Below are 9844 nucleotides of genomic sequence, written 5' to 3' on the forward strand. Positions count from 1 at the left end.
GTGTGCCTTGGCAGTCTCTTTTAACCTTCTTTATCTTCATATGTCAGGATGAACGATGAGTCCCGGCGACTGTTTGAGGAGCTTGGGAGCACGGCAGTGAAGGAGCTGGCCTTCAGAGACAGCTGGGTTTTTGTTGGAGCCAAGGGCATTGAGAATAAGAGTCCGTTTGAGCAGGTACGTTACTATCAATGCTGAACAGAGGCTAAGTGTAGGAATCATCAGCTCCTTTTTGATGTAACGATGTAAAATGTGTTTTGTGTCATTGTATAAAGAACAACGCAAAATGACTCGCCAGACAACATGTATCAGGTTTTGTTACTCATAGGTACAAGTGTGATACATGCCATTCAATGAAATGCAGTACAACAGGAGGGGATATTCCCATGAACCAATATCACAAGAGGGGATCCCCTTAATGGAAAATGTGACACCTTTTTAATATGGCTGTGATTCATTAGTGTTGATGGTACTGTAGAGACATTTAAGCAAATAATGTGTCAATGTGTGCTAAAATGACAGACAAAGCTGAATACTCCCACTTGAGGATCCATTCCCTTTGGTTCTACAGAAAAGCAACATAGTAGCTGTAAAATGTCTCTGGCAATACAGGACTGAGGAAATAAAACATTTACAATTAACACTGATTTGAAAGCTGCATAAAGGGTAGCAAAAGTACTGTTAAAAACTAGTGGTAATGTACACTGTAGATAATATATATTAGTGTTGTCACGATACCAACATTTTGGTTTCAATACCAAGTCAAGAATTGTGATTCGGATTATTTTTCGATACTTTTCTTAAAAAAAGGGAAACCGTCTTAAATGTAATTATTGTGCTTTACTTCACACTAGAACCATAACCATAACACAAACTTTTAAACAATGAGAACAATAAATAAAATAAAAATGACAAGAATTCATATTAAATCAAATTAATACATTTCTTACAGACAGGCCTCGTGGTGTCCGTAGGCTTGCCCTCACTGTCAGAGATATAGCTAAAATACTTCCAAATTTCGCTTCTGGCGTCTTTTTTGTCAACAAGCCGAGGCGCAGCGGCAGTTGCACTCCCACTTGCAGCCATGCTTCTCGTTTTCTCACATGCTCTGGCAGCTAGCGTGTGCACGAGAGAGGGGAGGCACTTAGAGCGTGCTTGAGAGGGGAGGGACTGAAGGCACGGCTGCAGTGCAGGGATTGGAAGCAGAGCGCTGAACACACACGGCTCTTATTAAAACGGTGCTTTCTCACCGGAGTACTTTTCCCCGTCATTCTTAAAGTACCGATACTAATGAAACGGAGGAATCGTAACATTTTTACCGGCAGGGTATCGCGGTACCTTTCAACTATCGGTATACTGTGCAACACTACTATATATTGCAATAAGTCCAACACATGTTATATGGTAGTGATTATTTATTTGAACACACTTTTATATTTATTTAAACTTGTTTGGTGAATCCCAGTCTGTTTTGTTGACACGATTTCTGTTTGCCTATGGCTGTTCACATTAGCGAATGAAGAACACTAAGAGCAGCAACAAGTACGAAGGCTGGCCCGAGTCTCTGGAGATGGATGGCTGTATTCCTCTGCGACCACCTTTGGAAGGATAATCCCAACGAATACCCGCTCACATAAAGTAAAGTAACACCTGATGTGGCTGCAGTTGATCCAGATGATTGGAAAATGCTGAAAGATTGAAACCATCCAAGATCAGGACCACAAACTGCATTTGTTTTCCCCTCTCGTGGCATATGCATGAGTTGACTGCAATGATTGTCTTGGGACTTGATATATTTAAAATTGCTGGAACTTGTTATAGAGGATTTGTGCATTACGCTTTGAGACACTTTTGAGCTGCAGTAATGTTGTAGAAACAAGCAAAAACTGTTAAGGGAAACTTGAAAGACCAAATGTTTGATGACCAAAGGGTAACGGCGTTGAGTGAATGAAAACAGCTGGGGTAGGTCTTCCAAAGCCATTTGAAGGAAATGGACATATTTCCTCTGTATGTCGGGTGTCAATATTCTGTGCAGGACATTTGATGTTCAGAAGGAAAAAGACACTGCTTTCACACTAAGACCTTTGGAGACCTAATCCCTACAAACACAGAAAACACATAAAAGAGGTACACTAGTAGTTTACATGTCCTACAGAGCACTAGGTCTGTCGGCAGATTTTATATTTAAATCTGATAATATATATTCATCCTGTGATACATAATTCAGTGATATTGTTATGCCTTGTATTAACGGGCCGGCCATTGTTTACTAAGGACTTGACACACTGCAGTTTATTCAGAAAAATTTGGCCTACGTCAATTTTCATTGGTAAAACTATTTATTTTAATACTTTATTCGAAAACTGATTAATATTGTGGGTTCATCTTAACACCGCCCATGGTTTTAATGTTGTCTCAGGCCTGTTAGCATCTTCCAACCAAGTGCTTTGTTTAAAGATTCAACCTATAATTATGAGTGATTATGTATGTTGTTTTTTTATGTTAAATGTATCCCCTTGGCATCTTGCAAGCCTAACAAGGAAGGAAATGTATAGTAATAAATATTATTTTTTTCTATGGTTAGAAGTCCATTTTACACGCCTTTGTCTGAATTATGTTACCTCCAATTTTAAAGAGTTTTTCTAAAAAGCATCATATTGTGTATCTATATTGTGACAGTAATGGTGATGAATAAAAGTGTCACAATATTCCATGTGTTTTCATTGCACCTGAATAAAACTGACATACTTGACGAAGTCCACCAGAGGGCGACAGAAGACAAAGTCTGACTGGGGTTACTCAGTTCATTACGCTCAAGGCATTTGCTTCTCGAAGCATATGGCCTGCTGATAAACACCGCGGACTGAATGTAGAACATTTCAGGTTTGACGGTTGGTTCATGGGCAGCACAGGGTCGTGTTGCACGTTGAATCTGTCGGTTGTAACATACTTCTGTCATTAAAACACGATTCATTTCATTGTTCTATTGAAATCTGTTATGAGGCCTTCAAGTGTTGTTAAACAAATAGGGATTTTATCCGGTGTATTTACGAACGAGTTCAGTGTTCTCAAGGACTGTGGGTTATATCATGGTTATATCATGTTTAAAGGACGAGGTACCACGAGTTATATTAAGTTTCGAATAATGATGTAGTTTATTGCTAAGATTATCTTGATTTCTTTACTTGACTAAGATAACAAGATAACATGTATTCCCCAAGTATTCCTTACAGTCTATGGTATTCCCTTACATAATAGAATACTCAAAAAGAAAAAGAAAAACAATTTAGAGTGTATCCATCCAGTGAAATGTTGTTAAAACGACTTGAAACCAATAATTGTATTTTGGGAGGATACTGAAACTATTGATCATTTATTTTTTATGTATTAATTCTGAATATTTATGTCTTGATTTACATGACTGACTTTGTCAAAAATGTTCCTCTATTTATGGACTCAGCAAATGACTTTCTGATCAACAACATCCTTATTTTTGAGACATGCTTTATATACAAAATACAAGTAGGCCCAATCAAAGTAAAACATTGACTTACTGTAGTTATGTAATTACTTTATTTCTTATATTAAAGACATTCACCCTCTTTTTCGCCCTAAATTGACTTATATTTTTAATTCTTGGAGTTCATTTGAAAACTTAACCTTGAGAAAATGATTGTAATTTAATTTGTTTTACAACTTTAGAAATTACTTTACAACTTTATAGTCAGGTACTTTATATTCCTACATATCTCAATAAAGAAAACGTAACAAACAACCTAAAGAAATGTGCATTAAATGTAAATGCATATTTCATGTTTTTACAACTAAAACAACTTGCGGTCAATATGACACCAAAGGACATTACAACACATGCACAATGCTTTCAACATATATCACCATGTTAACTTTACGTTTACCCAGATGTCCCCATTAAATCAGAAAAAAACATGAAATATCAAATAAATATATGATGTTAAGCACTTGAAATGTTAAACACTAAATGGGGTTATAACAGGAGGGTTAAAGATAATAACGCTTACAAATATTTGTTTAATCACTGCTGTTACATCTTATTAATTTTCTCTCTTTTCTCTATATCTCTTATTTATTTTCTTGGTTTTTATTGTTTATTTTAATTTTATTATTCACTTCATCCTATTGGTCTAATGTTAAAATCATCAATGTTTGCGTGGCTGCTGTGCCGAAACTGAAGTTTACGAGGAGCATGTGAATGCAGCATTAGAGTCTCAGAAGCCGTGGAAATAACCCATGATTGAACCGCGCAGCAGCAGCGCCCTCTTGTGGCGGAGTGATCTCAGCGTGTGCTCAGTCTCAGGATGATGAGGAGCAAGTGAGAACAGGCAGCAGCAGCAGCAGCAGCGCGCTCACTACACACGCGAACCTGCTGAAGGCCGCTGGAGTCGCGCGTTGTAAATTATGTACATAAGTTACTGATATTATTCGGGTGCACATGAATGGCCAGGCGCACAACTCGGAGCCGTTTAACCGAATAACGAGTGGTAAAGATCCATAAAGCAACACCGGCCAACATCGTCTGAATCGGTACACCAAGTGCTCACCGCCTGCTCCCAGACCGAGGCTCGACGACTCCGCCGGGGACTGATCAAGCCGACCGCACCGCAACAACGCGTATAAAATGTGAACAGAATAAGAGACGGACTTCTTTTTCTAAAGCTTTTTTTTGTAAATTTATTTTTTCAGTGGTTGTAAATCATATTTTGTAGGCAGAAAGCCCAGTGTAAAGTCGTGTAATTAGTAAAAAGCTACAGGAATAATAAGAAATCCTAGCTACCGGTGCTCAGTAGCTCGTTTTTTAAATAAATATATCCCTGGACCGACGAGCTACCATGGTACATTCGGGTGAGTGATGTTTGTTGTTATTTTAATTTACAATGCATGTAGTAATACTTGTTATTTTACGGTGGCTCCCCAGCAAGGCGTTATTTTGTATGCTTGTTCATGATAGCTTGTTAGGTATTTATCCTCTCATGTGACTGCTTTTTGTTCTGTATCTAATTATGCTGTGTGTTTTTAAAACACTCAAGTCAAGTGCAGACCTGCAGGCAGACTCCCCTGTCAGGCCCTCAGACTCCCTCAGACTGCACATGTTTATCTCATTGCAATAATGTTTCTGTGCTCGGGGCACTAAAAGGCTAGGAGGCTTTGGGGATGTTTGATTTGTGGTGCGTGAGACTACTGTCTTGTATGGTGACTGTACTTTGTGCCTTTCCGTTGCATGGCGTTTCTAAAAAGTCAGCTGAGCTACCAGCTAGCCAATAGCTGCACTTCATGGTTGCTTGCACATCCAGGCATTACTGTGTCATAGACTATGTACTGTAGTATATAAATAACATACATTTGATTGCATTTTGCTTCAGGAATACTGCATGACCCGTTACATGATGGGTTCGTTGCTCGGAGGAATTTTTTCAGATAATCATCCTTCACTAAAAATCCCCATGCCAACTACCCCTGTTTCTATTGTATAAGTAATATAATATACGAATTGTTATGTTATCTATAAATGATGTATATCATCAAACATTCCCTCCTAAAACACTGTTAGTCCCACTGGGAGTGATAGTGGTGTGTTCAAACTACTATGTAGGATGCTTCTGGTCTTTAGGAAGGCTGACAGCTGTTAAATATATTCAACTCTTTGCTGATATCTGACTATTGCATCATCCATTACAGTTTGTAGAGCATTTGCAGGGGTTAAAGAGGCTCAGTTCTTGATATGACCTCCAGCAGTAGTAAGCTACTTTAGTAACATGTAATCCTTATTCATCATTGGCTGATTAAGTAGCCGTTCTCTCACCTGGATTAGAGGAGTCCTTTGGTGTGGGATGTGCTCGCTGAGGGGAATAAAAGAGAACAAAAATGAGGGTTAGATAACACGTATCCCCCCTGTCTCTCTCCCCCAGTGAACAGTGCTCTGTGTGTGCTACCTACAGTCTCTCCCATGCTTGACCTGGATTGGACAAAAGTCCTTCTTGTGTTTCAGCCTTGAGTTTCCCCTAATGGGAAGAGAACAATAATCGTGTGTTTGATTCTAGTGCTCCATCTTTGGAGGTTTTTCATCCGATTTCAGAATGCCACCTAAAGTTAGAAGACACACAGGGAAGCAACTTGTGATGCCAAGGCACACAGGGGATAGGTATTCCGAGTTGGATCTGAACGCTTGTGATACCCCTGTATATCCATGCATGTCACGCCACCCGCGTTCCCAGTCTCCGGATTGTTCCTACACCCCTTTGTATCCCCCTTGTTGTACGTATTTCACCCGGGAAATTTGTCCTCGAATAGTCAAGGTCAAAAAAGAAAGTCCGTCTGTTCCCTACCTCAATAAGTGATGGAGCTTCTGCGTTCGTGTATCTCTAAACTCTCGTCTGAATTTGAGACCTCACATAATGCCGAGATAAATACGTTGAGATATGACTGTGACCTCCCCAGTACAAATTCAAGTAGTAAGCTATGTCAGTCCATGTTATAGTGGGCTATAGTAGTTCACCGTGAACCAGGATTGGTGGCGCGGGCAGATTGTGTGGGTATGCTGTGGTTCCGTCTATGTGTAAAGTCCGTGTATGGCGTCCCATCTGTTTGAAACGTAAAAGGAGAGAGAAAGAGAGGGAAGGTGTGAGAAAGATAGAAAATAATGTCTGTTGCGGTGTTTGTAGTTTTGCTTTGGAGAGACTGGATTGGGGTACAGGGGGAAAGTTGACTTTCTACGGCTTTCGCTTAAAGGACTGTCGTCCCTTTACTGGGTTCGTAAACATATGTAGTTTCAACTTCTATTGTTTGGGGTTTAGCGTCACATTTGACACTGGTAGCCGTCGTTTTACTAACGTTTGTATCCAATTGTAAGACTAGCAGTATGACAAGATAAAGCTCGTCTCGACACCCACTGTCTCTTGCCGTTAGGACTGTAGACGTTGACGTACGGGAGGCGGCAGACTCTCGGAGAATGTACCGTCTTGTGAACGTCTACCGAGTTGCCTAACTCTTACACGTCTCTTTTAGGACAATCTGTGGAAACGAAATACTTTCTACACTAAAGATAAGATAAGAGGTTTTTTGGACGACTTTTCGGTGCAAACAAAAAAGCAGATCTTAAAACAAGACACACGAATTTCAACACTCTGCTCCTCTCGTTTTTTCCGATATTATTATGATGGAGATTTCACACGTGTGTTCTGTTTCGACTTCCATGTACGCTTAGCGATGTGTTAGATATTGGAAATTGTGTGTTGTTAAAACGTGGATACACCCTGAAAAACATAGGGAATGAAGTACCCCACGTGTGGAATTAGGGGACCTCGTTGCGCGACCTGTTTAATCCGCCCGTCTGGTTTCCTTTTCGGTCCCCTAACGACTACACACACACACACACACTACACACACACCACACACACACCACACACACACAACACACACACACAACCACACACACACACACACACAACACACACACAAACACACCAACACACACAACACACACACACACACACACACACACACACACATGTCTGTCACGCCAAAATCGTTACTCCCCACCTCTACTTTCTCACTTATTTTCCACCTCCCCCTGTCCTCCCAACATCAACACCCCGTCCGCCTGTCGTCCAAAAGTTGTCTCTCTCCCTTCCTCTCTACCTCGCCCCCGTCGCCATCTCCCCCACTTTTTACAACACACGTTCCTTTTTCGTCTCTATTTCTTCCCGCCGTGTTCTTTTTCACCTACCCCCCTAAACTGACTATTTATACACGGCGAACACACTTACTTTCGTCACTGATATCGATTTGTAAAACTGCTGTTTTCATGTCAACACCTTTTCCCTTTCCCTTCCCCTTCCCTCCCTTCCCCCCCTCCTCCTCTAACTCCTCTCCTCCTCTCTCCTTCCTCCCCCCTGTCCTCTCCCTTCCTCCTCTCCTTCTCTCCGTCCCTTTCCTTTCCTTTCCCTTCCTTTCCTGTCCTGTCCTTCCTTTCCTCTAATCTCCTTCCTCCTCTCTTTTTACTCCTTTCTCCTCTACCTTCCTTTCCTCTCCTTTTCTCCTCTTACGAAATCACTTACCTTTTCCAACTTTGTACTCCACTAATGTAATCGTATCCTTATCAAAGGGCAACCGTACCAGGTCACAGTGTTGCTCTCGCCCACGTCTCTCTGACTAATATACTTGGACAAGTCGCCAATGAGACGACGCATTAAAGAATAATCCTAATTCCTAAACAGACTAGACCCGTATTTACATCCAAATTGAAAACGACTAATACGAAAATAAATACCACGTAGAGTTTTCACTACATTGATTAGATGAAATTCGTTACTCATTAGAATCCATTTCATTCCGTGAATCATCACACATACATAATGAAAGAAACTAAATATACTTCAACTTAACGGTTAGCAGACTAACGTCTAGGTTGTCATCATGATCAACATAAAGGCACATTTCAATATACTCACATGGAAAAGTCGTTCACCACTCGTAAAAAGTCAAGTAGTTGACGGTCGACGTATCAAACGGTATAATAGATGGGAAAACTTGAGCTGACTCACTCGAATAATACGATTCCGACCTTCAGTCCTATTGTGTTTGTTACAAGTCAGTCTTTGACCCTTTCTTTCTGTTACACTTTTTTACAACATAAAAAGCAGCTGAAAGTAATCTCTAAAACAACGAAACATTACCTCGTACGGGAGTCAGTACAAGACAAAATTACGGATTATTTTGTGTACATTGTATAGATTACGAGTGAACTTATTGAGAAAAAGTCCAAATTAGAGTTCCCCTAGATTTCTCCGTACCTCCGCCTCACTCACCCCTTGTTCCGTCTCATCGAGTTCCAGCTCCACGAGGTCGGTTTGAAGTTTACCCGAAATACAGTTCGTCATGTCGACAAGACTTCTAGTGTCCAGACGTAGACTATGAGAGCGTCGAGTCGACAACTGCGTCGCGTCCAATTAATTGTTTTTGTTGCAAACACGGTCGCTCCGCACAAGATTGCCGTTCTGAAGACCTGTCTCATGAGTCCTATGAGAAATGACATTTCTCCGTCCACATTTGGATATTCTCGTCGGCGGCAGTGCAACCTTTGTCCTCGTGACCACCCGAGTTGAAGTCCAGGCATAATATGACAAAAGTAGTATATAGTATCCAAGTGTACATAGTTTTTGTACAAGACTTCACAAACCGAGGTTTTATGTTTTGTCTAGTAACATCGAGGGTATTAGGGAGACAAATTCGGACAAAGTTTCACGACTAAGAGGACAACAAATGAAATCTACTTTATTCCTCGGTGAGGGGGGCGGGGAGACTCTCTCTAAACCAATTATTTCTTTGAGTACCACGAGATTCCTCCTCTTAAGTCCACAATCCACCCCCCCCCCCCAATGGACCAACACCACTAACCAATTACCAATGTGTTGGTTGTTTAGCAATACTGTATAATTTCACCGGGTTTAGACTAGTCGAGAAAAGGCTGTCCAAAAATATATCTTACCTAGTACCTGTTTTTTCTGGTTTAGACAAATGACTTTGAAAGTCTTAGAGAAATTGTCTCCCCTGTGTACAATACATATTTCTGTACTTTTTCACCTAAAAATGTTATCCACTGGAAGTTCACCACACCGTGCTACTGTTACATGTTACAGAGTCTTGTTCGCCGGCACACCTTTTATCTGTCCTGCTCTCTTCTGTTATACTTTTGGGATCGCATATTACCGAATTACTTGTCTCGAATTTTTTATGGTAAGAAAGATTTAGGTCCCTGCATATACACGTTACAGTCCTTCTTCTAGTACGTTACTTTGACGAGCCAGGCGGA

The 9844-nt window shown here is 40.6% G+C and overlaps 2 protein-coding genes across 2 annotated transcripts in view; one reads left to right on the forward strand and one right to left on the reverse strand.

Annotated features, from left to right (window-relative positions):
- The window catches only part of LOC104956927 (neurobeachin-like), a 118613-nt gene that overhangs the window by 55893 nt on the left and 52876 nt on the right, over nt 1-9844 (reverse strand). The window lies entirely within an intron of this gene.
- LOC104956928 (serine/threonine-protein kinase WNK3-like) overlaps nt 4356-9844 on the forward strand; it is a 63471-nt gene continuing 57982 nt past the window's right edge. The window contains exon 1 of the mRNA XM_010784507.1: nt 4356-4878. The gene's annotated coding sequence lies outside the window, so the exon portion shown is untranslated. The remainder of the gene's footprint in view (nt 4879-9844) is intronic.

This window comes from Notothenia coriiceps, unplaced genomic scaffold (genome assembly GCF_000735185.1).
Source record: "Notothenia coriiceps isolate Sejong01 unplaced genomic scaffold, NC01 NC01_scaffold00026421, whole genome shotgun sequence".
NCBI lineage: Eukaryota > Metazoa > Chordata > Actinopteri > Perciformes > Nototheniidae > Notothenia > Notothenia coriiceps.